We start from the raw sequence: 13479 nt of genomic DNA on the forward strand, positions 1-13479 counted from the left end.
ACTATGGAACAGTCCTCTCTTACTGTCATTATGATGTGGAGTTTTCGGTCTCTATGCCTCTCTGAATCAGTGCTATGCAAAACAGGACTCACACGTGTGCAGAATCAGTACCTCCTGGGAGGCTGCTAAATGGGCAGGTTCTTGTACTACACTCTAAGCTTCTGGGTCAGGATTTCTGTGGGTGGAACAGGAATCTGTGTTTTAACAAGTTCTCCAGGTGCTTCTGGGAGGTACTGCCCTATAAAAGTGTCACTGAGACTTCTACAGATATATCAAACTGAGAGAGTTACAGAGATGGGAGGGGATTGCACTTTAGGAGGAGAAGACATTTAATGCTGTATAATATAGATTTATTTACCCATAATTCTAAGGACATTAAATCCTTAACAGTGGTCCCTTATAGTTTGCCCCCCATTCCAAGCCTTGCCTAGTTGCCCTACAGTGTGCATTTCTCTCCAAGGTTAATACTGTGAACAACTGGGGATTCGTTGCCTTCTTCACAGAACAACATTTGTTCCCAGATTTGAGCATTCTGGCTAAAATCAAAAGCCAGGGGTTCTAGTTGGAGAGGTTACATTTGAGTACGTAACTGTCAATTGGTTATGGTTGGAACACACACACACACACACACACACACACACACACACACACACACAGAGTAGATATCTGTAATTCAAGCAACTATTAATAATTATACCTCTAAAGAATGGAATTGGTTTGGAGTTTGTGAGGTCATGGTCATACCTTCTTGTGTTTTTACAAAAACATTCCTTAATTTTACCATAATAAATTATTAATATATATTATACATATTCAACCATTTCCCTGCACCCCAAGAAGAAAACATGCTAATATAATAACATATTGGTGTTGTGATTTATTAATGACATGCTTATTTTCTTTGCCTGGATATTCTAAATTTTCTGCAGTAAACAAATAGCATGTTGTATGCATAATAAAAATTTGTTTTGAAGATGCGTGTAAATTGGAATGCTTACCTGAGCTGATGAAAACCTATTTGGGCACATAACTTGGGTTTAGCGCTCTTAAAAAATCTTTATGAGCTTAGGCTGTGTGTCTAGAGTAGTATTTGTCCTGTTTGAGTAATATAACACAGACCTTCCATACATTTACGCATTTGAGGACTGTACAGAATTGATAATTACATGTATTTTTTACAACTTAATTTTATCACTAAGATCGTTTGCCTGTTAGTTTTGAAAAGTCTACTTTATCTTCTTATAATGTTGACCAAGGAACACATGCCATGATTTAACTAGACCCATATTTAATGAACATTTAGGTTTTTTCTAAGATTTGCTGTGCTTGTTCACATTTGTACAAGTACATCTTTGATTGTATGTTTTTATTTTTTAAAGATACTGCTAATTTTTCCTCCAATAAGATTTATTGATATCTTCACAAATTAAAACTTATGAGAGCATTTCATTTTTATTAATAGAATAAGTGAAATGTATCTTGTTTTTAATCTGCATTTCTGTGAAAACCAATGAGTTAAGCATCTTCTCATGAGCTTCTTGTCATGTTAGTCCTTTTTCCTTGAACTTTTTTTCAAGCATTTGGCCAATTTTCTTGTTAATTTATGTTTGTTTTTTTCTTATTCATTTATAAGCACTCTTTATATATTAACAAAAGTGTACATAATTATGATTTTTCTGTCTTGGACAATTTTATATTTAATTTTTATGTCAAATGAATTAATCTTTTCATTTTTCTCAAGGCATTTTTATGTCTAAAGGGAGATGTAATATTTTATTTTTTTGTAGGTCATGCTCATTCTTAAAGTTTATTCCAAGGTTTTCCATCTTTTTTTTCTTGTCATTGTAAATGAGACATTTTCTATCAGTGTGTTTGCTGATTATTGTTGGTATTTCTGAAAGCTATTAACTTTTGAATATAGGCACCCCTAGGAGATATTGGAGGTTTAGCTCCAGACCACTGTGATAAAGTGAATATCACAATAAAGTGAGCCAAATGAAGTTTTGGTTCCTCAGTGCATATCAAAATTATATTTACATTTATACTGTAGTCTATGAAGTGTGCAATAGCATGTATAAAAAATGTATATACCTTAATTAAAAATACTTTATTGCTAAAAATGCCTTTAGTGAGTCATAATCGTTGATCGTAGACCATCATAACAAATATGATAAAATGAAAAAGTATTGAAAATGAAAATGTTTATAGCAGCAATGTCCACAATAGCCAAACTGTGGAAGGGGCCTCAGTGTCCATCGAAAGATGAATGGATAAAGATGTGGTTTATGTATACAATGGAATATTACTCAGCCATTAGAAACAACAAATACCCACCATTTGCTTCGACGTGGATGGAACTGGAGGGTATTATGCTGAGTGAAGTAAGTCAATTGGAGAAGGACAAACATTATATGGTCTCATTCATTTGGGGAATATAAATAATAGTGAAAGGGAATATAAGGGAAGGGAGAAGAAATGTGTGGGAAATATCAGAAAGGGAGACAGAACATAAAGACTCCTACCTCTGGGAAACGAACTAGGGGTGGTGGAAGGGGAGGAGGGCGGGGGGTGGGGGTGAATGGGTGACAGGCACTGAGGGGGGCACTTGACGGGATGAGCATGGGGTGTTATTCTGTATGTTGGTAAATTGAACACCAATAAAAAATAAATTTATTTTAAAAAAGACATTACAGTTACTTATAAATATATTATCACCCTCCTAAAAATAAGGAACTTGTTCTTAATAATACCATCTCATTATTATATTTGAAAAATGTTTATCATGTTAAAATATTATCTGATATCCAAGCCATTTATAAATTTCTCATATTGTCCCAATAATATCTTTTATAGTTTTTTTGACCCTTGATCCAAAGATCATTTATTGTATTTAGTAGTTCTGTGTTTGTAGTTTCTCTTTTTAGACCACTTTTTTTCATGATACTAAGTTTTGAAAGAGTTCATCCCAGTTGTCTTATAGAATTTCCCATATTCTGGATTTGCCTGATAGTCATTTAATCTGTTGATCTCCCTCATGTATCTCCTGTAAACCAAACAGTGAGGGCTGCAGCTTGATTAAAATTGGAGGAACATATCGATATGATACTGTGTGGTTTACATTGCATCATATCGGGAAGCCCATGATATCAGCCTGTCCCAATATTAGTAATTCTGAGTTTGATCACTTTTCTAAGGTGGTGACATAGATCCATGTTTCCCAGTAATAAATCTTCAGGATGTTCTCTTGACAAGGTATAAATATTCCATCTTGCAACAATTTTATACACCATGAGTTTAGCATCCACTGTTGATCCTTGCTTGAAATAGTACTTACACGGGGGTTGGTTACAAATGGCGATGTTCTAACCCTGTTATTACATCTACATTTACTTGCAGACATTCTTTTGTTTATTTTGTATATATTTTTTTACTAAGAGTTTGATTTGCCAACATATAGCATAAAACCCAGTGCTCATCCCGTCAAGTGCCCCCCTCAGTGCCCATCACCCAGTCACCCCAGCCCCCCTGCCCACCTCCCCTTTCTCTACCCCTTTTTCGTTTCCCAGAGTTAGGAGTCTCTCATGTTCTGCAGACATTCTTTTGTAAAGAAGACTCCCCTTCCTAATTTTCATTTCTCACTCTGCATTCAGGAATTTTTTATTTATTCAGTGTTTTATAATATTATAGGCAATATTCATTTGAGGTCTCAAATTGTCCAAAATGTGTCCAGTGGGAGAACTTTAAGCTGACTCCTTTTGACATAATTCCATCAGACTTTAAACACTGCCTTGGTTTCTAAAAGGCTCACCTGGAGTTTTTCCCTCCTCCAGACCTTTTCTTTTTATTGGGAAATGGTATTTAAAACCCAAGATGTAAAATAAATAAATAAATAAATAGATATATAGATAGATAGATAAATAGATAAATAGATAAATAAATAAATAAATAAATAAATAAATAAATAAATAAATAAATCCCAAGATGTAGGTAATACTTATTGTTCCTGGATAATCTTGCTTTCAGGCCCTTTTCATTGCAGAGAATTTTGAAAATATAGACTGCAGAAAAAGTGAAACTCTCCCACCTGTGGGCCTATTTAAAGTTTACTTTTATGGTTTCTTTATTTTTTATCAACTTTACTTTTATTTTTCCAGTTTTATTGAGATATAATTGACATACAACACTATCAATGTAGGGTGTATAGAATAATGACTTGACATATGTATATATTGCAAAATGATTACAATAAGTTTATTTACAATAAGTTTAGTTAACAGCAATCACTTCATATAATTATGAAAAGAAATTTTGCCTTGTGATGAGTGAGAATTTTTAGAATCTATTCTTTTAGCCACTTTCAAAATGTACCGTACAGCAGTTTTTTAAAAATAAATTTATTTTTTTATTGATGTTCGATTTGCCAACATATAGAATAACACCCAGGGCTCATCCCATCAAGTGCCCCCCTCAGTGCCCATCACCCAGTCACCCCCCCAGCCCACCTCCCTTTCTACCACCCCTAGTTCGTTTCCCAGAGTTAGGAGTCTCTCATGTTCTGTCTCCTTTTCTGATACTTCCCACTCATATTTTCTCCTTTCCCCTTTATTCCCTTTCACTATTTTTTATATTCCCCAAATGAATGAGACCATATAATGTTTGTCCTTCTCCGATTGACTTATTTCACTCATCATAATACCCTCCAGTTCCATCCATGTCGAAGCAAATGGTGGGTATTTGTTGTTTCTAATGGCTGAGTAATATTCCATCGTATACATAGACCACATCTTCTATATGCATTCATCTTTCGATGGACACTGAGGCTCCTTCCACAGTTTGGCTATTGTGGACATTGCTGCTAGAAACATCGGGGTGCAGGTGTCCCGGTGTTTCACTGCATCTAACCATACAGCAGTGTTAACAATAGTCACTACCAGTATTTTATTAGAGAGTTCTGAACGAGATTTTTTCAGATATTTATAATGTGCTACTTTGCTATTTATTATTTTAAAATTTAGTGTAGACACACAATGTTATACTAATTTTAGGTATACAACATAGTGATTTGATAAGTTTTTATTACTTTTAAATTTAAGTATTTCTTGACAGAGAAGTCAGAAGAAAATTAAAAGTCAAAAAATTGTCTATACTCTGTGTCATTCATCAATATAGTATTTTTGACTCTTCCACCTAAAATAATACCAATGAAGTGCATATTTTTGGTTATTGTCCTTAATGTGTTGGCCAGCCTCAACTTATTAAGAATTGTGGTCACTCTGACTCTACTTGGAGATTCTTGTCTCCTTCTAATATTATAAATGCCATCTTAAAATCTGAAGCCATTGGACAATTAACTGAGCAATTTTTAAAAATAACATTGTAGAATAAAATCAATATATTTTTATTATATAAAATTTGGAAATTACAGAAAATTCACAACAAACACATAAAAATCATTCGTATTCCTAAACCTTAGAGAAGCACTAGTGACACAATGGTGTATGTATCTATGGATATACATGCTATATTTAATATCCTAAATAGTATTTGTCACATCACACTGTACTGTAGACCTACTTCTATGTTGGTATACGTAGACTGCCTCTGTCTTTCTGATGAATATGTCAACATTTACATAACAAATCCTCCATTCGTAAATGTTTGTGTGGTTTCCAATGTCCATCATTATTTCAAAAATGCTGCAGTGAATGTTGTAAATAATTGTGATTTTATGTATGTAAAATATGTTAAACATCTATCTTTGCACAATTGTAAGATTGTTTCTGTAGGAAAAGTTCTTAAAAAGTCAATTGTAGCATCAACTGGGAGGCATATTAAAATTTTTGGTTGATATTGCCAAATTGCCTTTCACAAACATGTCGCCAAGTACACTCCCACTCATAGTTTTAGCACCTGTCTGTTTTCTCCAGTTTTTCCAATGTGGGGTGTTGTTGGTCTTTGTAGTTGCTGAAAGAATAGATTAAAACTTTTAGGTATATTTTTATTATATTAATTTCCCACAACTTTGGGCATTTTCTTAAATTTAGGAGTTATTTGTAATTAATTTTCTATGAAATACCTTCTCATATATTATATCCTTCAAGAACGGAAAGATGTATCTTTCAATTAATAGGTATTTTCTCTTATTTTTTCCTTTCCTTCCTATAGATTTTGCTTCATATACTTTAGTACCACCATCTAAAGCATCTATGAAGGTCATGATAGCCGAATTATTTCCTATATTATTATGAAGTGATCTTCCTTTTTAAATGTATTTTGCCTTGAGTTAAACTTTGGCAATCATATATGACTCCTGCTTTATTTTTTGTATGTATTTGCCTAGAGTATAAGTTTAAATCTAAGACCTTTATTCTTCTAAATTAAGATTCTTTTAAAAACATTACAAAGCCATTATTACATCTAAAAATTAACACTAATCCCTCAATGTTGTCAAACATCCAGTCTATGTTCATTTTTCTCAGATCATCTGATAAATATTATCTTATAGTTTACTTGCTCAGGTTAAATATGGTTTCCTTTAGTTCTTTGAGCATATTTAATATAGCTTATTTAAAACTTTTGTCTAAAATTCCAACTCTGGGCTTACTCAGAGATAGTTTCTCTTGGTTGCTTTTATTTTTCCTGCATACAAGCCATACTTTCTTGTTCGTTGTAGGTCTTGTAACTTTTTGTTGAAAACTGGACATTTTAGATATAATGTTGCATATCTGGAAATCAAACCCCCGCCCAAAGACCAGAGTTTGTTGTTTGTTGCTCCTGTTTGTTTAGTGACTTCTTTTGAGCCAGTTTTGTAAAGTCTTTGTCACCTGTAGCTTCTGAAATCTTTGCTCAGTTCACGTAGTGGTCAGCTAATGATTGGAATGAAACTTAAAACATCTAAAATCCAAAAGTCTTGCTGAGGGGTTCTGTGTGCATGTTGAGGCACAGTTTAGCACTCAACTAGGAAGCTGATAACTCTGTTATAGCCTCCATTTCCTGCTTATTGCAAAGTCTCAAGGTCAGCCAGAGGTGAGAATTTAGGGCCTTCTCAGGTCTTTTCTGAGTATACACACAGCCCTCCATATATGTGTGGACTTCTAGATTCCCAGGGGTATATTGGAGCTTTTCAAAGTCCCCTGTGGACACCTCTATTCTCCAGCTTTTCCTTTTAAGCTATTTGTTTTTTTTTTTTTTTTTTTTTTTTTTTTTTTTTTTAATTAACTTTTATTGGTGTTTAATTTACCAACATACAGAAAAACACCCAGTGCTCATCCCGTCAAGTGTCCACCTCAGTGCCCGTCACCCATTCCCCTCCAACACCCGCCCTCCTCCCCTTCCACCACCCCTAGTTCGTTTCCCCGAGTTAGGAGTCTTTATGTTCTGTCTCCCTTCCTGATATTTCCCAACATTTCTTTTCCCTTCCTTTATATTCCCTTTCACTATTATTCATATTCCCCAAATGAATGAGAACATACACTGTTTGTCCTTCTCCGATTGACTTATTTCACTCAGCATAATACCCTCCAGTTCCATCCACGTTGAAGCAAATGGTGGGTATTTGTCGTTTCTAATTGCTGAGTAATATTCCATTGTATACATAAACCACATCTTCTTTATCCATTCATCTTTCGATGGACACCGAGGCTCCTTCCACAGTTTGGCTATTGTGGCCATTGCTGATAGAAACATCGGGGTGCAGGTGTCCCGACGTTTCATTGCATCTGAATCTTTGGGGTAAATCCCCAACAGTGCAATTGCTGGGTCGTAGGGCAGGTCTATTTTTAACTCTTTGAGGAACCTCCACACAGTTTTCCAGAGTGGCTGCACCAGTTCACATTCCCACCAACAGTGTAAGAGGGTTCCCTTTTCTCCGCATCCTCTCCAACATTTGTGGTTTCCTGCCTTGTTAATTTTCCCCATTCTCACTGGTGTGAGGTGGTATCTCATTGTGGTTTTGATTTGTATTTCCCTGATGGCAAGTGATGCAGAGCATTTTCTCATGTGCATGTTGGCCATGTCCATGTCTTCCTCTGTGAGATTTCTCTTCATGTCTTTTGCCCATTTCATGATTGGATTGTTTGTTTCTTTGGTGTTGAGTTTAATAAGTTCTTTATAGATTTTGGAAACTAGCGAAGGCAAAAGAAACAAAAGCAAAAATGAACTATTGGGACTTCATCAAGATAAGAAGCTTTTGCACAGCAAAGGATACAGTCAACAAAACTAAAAGACAACCTACAGAATGGGAGAAGATATTTGCAAATGACATATCAGATAAAGGGCTAGTTTCCTTTTAAGCTATTTGGATAGCTCATTGTTTTCTTCAACTGTTATCTACCACTTTGGGCAGCCTCAATGTTAAACAGTTGCCTCTGATTGTTTTGGACAAGTGTCCCTCAGGAAAAGGCTGTTTGCACTGGGCAAGCTCCTAGATAGGTAAAATAAAGACAGCTTTGTGAGTGAAGTCTTCCAAGGAATCATCATTCAGGTTAAATAATGATAGTTGAAAATTGGGGTTTTGAAGGAGCTCCAACTATAATCTGCCGCTGTAGCATCTTCCAGGCTGCTGATTTTCACAATGACTATGGGATGGTGGTTTTGAAGCTTGCAGCAGAAGCTGAGAATGGGGGATATGGGACTAGACAATTTAAAATGCCATAAAATTTGTTGTTCTTACCCAGTATTTTTCTTGAATAAGTTCTGCCCAGATTGCTGCTTTGGAGATATGACTATTCAGGTCTTTTGCCCATTTTAAATTTTTTTTGTTTATTTGTTTGTTTTTGCAATTGAGTTGCATGAGTTTGTTATAAAGTTTGGATATTAACCCCTTATCAGGTACATGGTTTGCAAATATATTTTCCCATTCCGTAGGTTGCCTTTTCACTTTGTTGATGGCTTCTTTTGCTGTGAAAAAGCTTTTTAGTTTGATGTAGTCCCTTTTGTTTATATTTTATTTTGTTGCATGTGCTTTGTGTGTCAAATAAAAAAAATCATTACCAAGATGCATGTCAAGGAGCATGTAGTCCTGTGTTTTCTTCTAGGAGTTTCATGGTTTCAGATCTTACACTTGAGTCTTTAATCCATTTCAAGTTAATTTTTGTGAGTGGTGTAAAATATGGATCCAGTTTCATTAAGTGTGAAAATCCAATTATTTTAGCATATTTATTAAAGAGACTGTCTTTTCTCCATTGAGTATTCTTCGCTCCCTTGTCAAATACTACTTGACTGTATGTACTTGGGTTTATTTCTGAGCTATTGATACTTCTCCATTGGTCTATTTTTTTGTTATGACATACCACACTGTTTTATTAAATAAGATTTATTTATTTGAGAGAGAGGGAGTAAGAGAGCATGGGGGGGAGAGGCAGAGGGAGAGAGAATCTTAAGCAGATTCTCTGCTGAAAGCTGAGCACAGAGCCCAGTGGGGACAGGGAGCTTGATCTCATAATCCTGTGATCACTCCTGAGCTGAAACCAAGAGTTGGACACTCAGACGACTTTGCCACACAGGTGCCCCAACATACCATAATGTTTTAGTAACTGCATTTTTTAAAGTATAGCTTGAAAATAGGGAGTTTGATGCCTCCTGATTTGTTCTTCCTTCTCAGAATTTCTTTGGCTATTTGGGGTCTTTTCTGGTTCCATGTAAATTTTAGGAATATTTTTCCTACTTCTGTAAAAAATGTTAGTGGAATCTTAATAGGGATTGGATCAAATCTGTAGATGGCCTTTGGTGGTAATGACATTTTAACAATATTAATTCTTCCAATCTATGAACATAAGATACCCTTACTTTTATATGTATCTTCTTTCATTTCTTTCATTACTGTCTTGCAGTTTTCAGAGATTTTTCACTTCCTTAGTTAAATTTATTCCTAATATTATTTTTGATGCTATTGTAAACGGCATCAATTTATTTTTTTCCAGAAGATTTATTGTTGGTGTACAGAAATGCTGCTGATTTTTGTATGTTAATTGTATGTTAAATCTTTGGGATTTTCGATATGGTTGATTCATGAACAACAATGGGTTTGAACTGTATGGATCCACTTATATGTGGATTTTTATTTTTGTAAATACAGTCCAGTACTATAAATGTATTTTCTCTTCCCTATGACTTTCTCGAAAACATTTTCTTTTCTTTAGCTTACTTTATTGTAAGAATACAATGTATAATGCTTATACAAAATATGTATTCATCAACTGTTTATGTTATATGTAAGGCTTCTGATCAATAGCAGGCTAGTGGCAGTTAAGTTTTAGGGGAAGTTATATGCAGATTTTTGACGGCGTGACTGGTTGATGCTCTTATGCATTGTTCAAGGGGGCAATTTTATGCAAAATCATGTCATTTGTAGAGACAATTTTACTTCTTTTCCAATTCTGATATCTTTTATTTCTTTTTCTTGCTTTACTGCTCTATCTAGGACTTCCAGTACTGTGCTGAATAGGAGAGGTGAGAATGGCCATCTTTGTCTTGTTCCTGTTCTTAGAGGAAAAGCTTTCAACCTTTTACCGTTGAGTATGATGCTAGCTGTGGGCTTGTCATATATTGCCTTTAATATGTTGCAGTATGTTCCTTCTATGCCTAATTTGCTAAGATGTTTTTTTTTTTTATATAATGAGTGGATGTTGAAGTTTGTCAAATGCTTTTTCTGTTTGTATTGAGATAATCATAGGATTCTTTTCTTTCATTTTATTAATGTGATGTAGCACATTGATTGATTTGTGTATGTTGAACCATTCTTGTATCCTGTGAAAATAAATCCCACTTGATTATGGTGAATGATCATTTTAATGTGCTGCTGAGTTTGGCTTGCTGCTATTTTTTTTTTTGAGAATTTTTGCATCTATATTCATCAGGGATATTGGCCTGTAATTGATTTTTTCTTCTTGAAGTTGTATTTGACAGCCTGCAAATAATAGTATTTAAAAGTGTTTCTTTCTAACACATATTCCTATAAATTATTTATTTTGTAATTACATTGACTGGGATAAGGATCTCCAGAAAAGTGTGGAAAAGATGGTGGTAATAATCCTTGTTTTATTACTATGATGCAAGTAATTCTGATGTTTCACCATGAAATCTGCTCATGGCTTTTGATTCTTTATCAAATTGAGGATATTTCCTTCTGTTGTATCCCTAGCTTTAAGGGGAATCTTATCATATGCTGAATTATATCAGACACATTTTTATATTCATTTAAATGATCATGATGTGCACCTTCTTTGATATGTTGATATAACCAGTTACATTAATAAGTTTTTTTTTTAGACATTAATACGTTTTATGTTAAGTCAGTAATTCATTTTTAGGATATATTCTGTTTGCTCATGATGTATAATTCTTATGATAGAATTCTGGAATTAATTTGCTTTATTTTATTTATTGTTTTTATACATCCATAGTCATAATTAAGATGTGGTTCATGTGTTTATTTTTGTGCTATGTTTGGTTTGAGTATCTGAATTATTTTAGTTACGTTACCAAGGACCTTTCAGTCTTCTTTTTATGCACTTACCTGTTTACTTGAGGTTTTGCAAACTCTCCCAGTAAAACTTTTGGGCCCTGGTCCTTTTTTTTCACTTTCTATCTTTTTTTTTTGTAAAAAATGTTTTTAACTTTTTAATACTGCATTTGAAAAGTTAACTCATCACTACATTGTCACTATACAAAACTAAAAATATAGAACTATGTTCTTCTCCACTCATTCCTGGAACTTTCATTTCTTTCCCTAGAGGTAACCAGTGTCAAAGGGTTGGTGAAAACTCTTCCATGAATTTAAAAAATTAAAAAATTAAAATTGCAGTCTGTTATTTACTAACATGCACTTACACAGTGCTATGCATTCTCATATTATGTGTATACACTGTTGTTCTATGCATTTACACACAATATGATGTATTATATATTGTATATATTGCTATAAATAACATAAATGAAAATGCAATACTTAAACACATGTACTTCGCAATGAGTTTATACCTCATGCATTTTTAATGTGGTAAAATTTACCATGTTAATAATTTTTAAGTTCAGTAGCATTAAATACATTCACATTGGTATACAACCATTACCACAATCTGTCTCTAGCTTTTTTTGTCTTGTAAAACTGAAAGTCGGTACCAACTAAACAAACAAGAACTCTCCATTGTCTCCTACCTCTATCACTGTTCTACTTTGTGTCTCTGTGAACTTTACTACTCATACAAATGGAATTATACAGTATTTATCCGTTTGTGATGGACTTATTTCACTTAGCATAACATCTTCATGGTTCTTCCATGTTACATAGCGAGTGTCAGAATTGTCCCTTTTTAAGGCTTAATAATGTTCCATTGTATGTATGTACCACATAATAGCTTTCCACTCCTCTGTTGATTGACACTTGGGTTGCTTCCACCTTTTGACTATTGTAAATAATGCTTTGAACACAGGTGTACAAATATCTGTTTGAATCCCTGCTTTCAGTTATTTTGGGTATAAACTCAGATGTGGAATTGATGAATCATGTGGTAATTCTGTATATAATATTTTGAGGAACTGTTTTCCATAGTGGCTGAACAATTTTATATATTCTCACCAGTGGTTCACAGCATTCCAATTTTTCCTCATTCTGAGGATTATTTTCTGTTTTTTTTTTTTTAATAATGGCCAGCCTAATGGATGTGAAGTAGGATCTCATTATTATTTTTTTGATTTGCATTTCCCTGAAGACTAGTGATGTTCAGAATGTTTTTATGCACTTATTGACCATTTGTATATTCTGTTTAGAGAAATGTCTGTTCAAGTCCTTTGCCCATTTTTACTTTGGATCATTTATTTGTCGTTATTGTTGAGTTGTACAAGTTCTTTATATGTTCTGGATATTCACCCTTTATCTGATATGTGATTTGTAAATATTTTCTCCCATTCCACAGGTTGCTTTTTTACTCTGCTGAGTATTCTATGATGCACAAAAGTTTGTGATGTAGTCTAGTTTACTTATTTTTTTCACTTGTTGCCTGTGCTTTTGGTGTTACATCCAAGAAATAATTGCCTATATTTATTATATTTTAACTTCTTTTTTTATTCATCAGTACATATGTTAGCTTTCTTTCCACATCAAGTCCTATAGTTTCTTATCATTACTTTTATCACTAGTAAAGTATTTCTTAATATAGGTAGATCATTGTTTCATCTCTCCCACAATGATGGACATTTAAATAGTGTTCATTGTCTTATTTTGTTTATTGCATGTATGTATGCTAGGAACAAACAGAAAATATGGAAAGAATTATTATCCATGTGTTAGAAGTGATGATCTCTGTGTAGCAAGATTAGAAAGTTTTATTTTCTCTTCTTGCTTATTTGTGTTTTAAAATTTTCAATAGTAAACAGATATTTTCATCTAATAAAAACTTACAGATAAGTCAGCAAACAGTAACATCCTTTGATACAACAATTTCACCCAAGAATTTATCCAAAAAAATTGTTCTCTATAAG

The 13479-nt window shown here is 33.8% G+C and overlaps 1 protein-coding gene across 2 annotated transcripts in view; it reads left to right on the forward strand.

The window, feature by feature from the left end:
- Nucleotides 1–13479, forward strand: part of ADAMTSL3 (ADAMTS like 3) — a 340042-nt gene that overhangs the window by 160521 nt on the left and 166042 nt on the right. The window lies entirely within an intron of this gene.

This window comes from Vulpes lagopus, chromosome 4 (assembly GCF_018345385.1).
Source record: "Vulpes lagopus strain Blue_001 chromosome 4, ASM1834538v1, whole genome shotgun sequence".
NCBI classification, from domain to species: Eukaryota; Metazoa; Chordata; class Mammalia; order Carnivora; family Canidae; genus Vulpes; species Vulpes lagopus.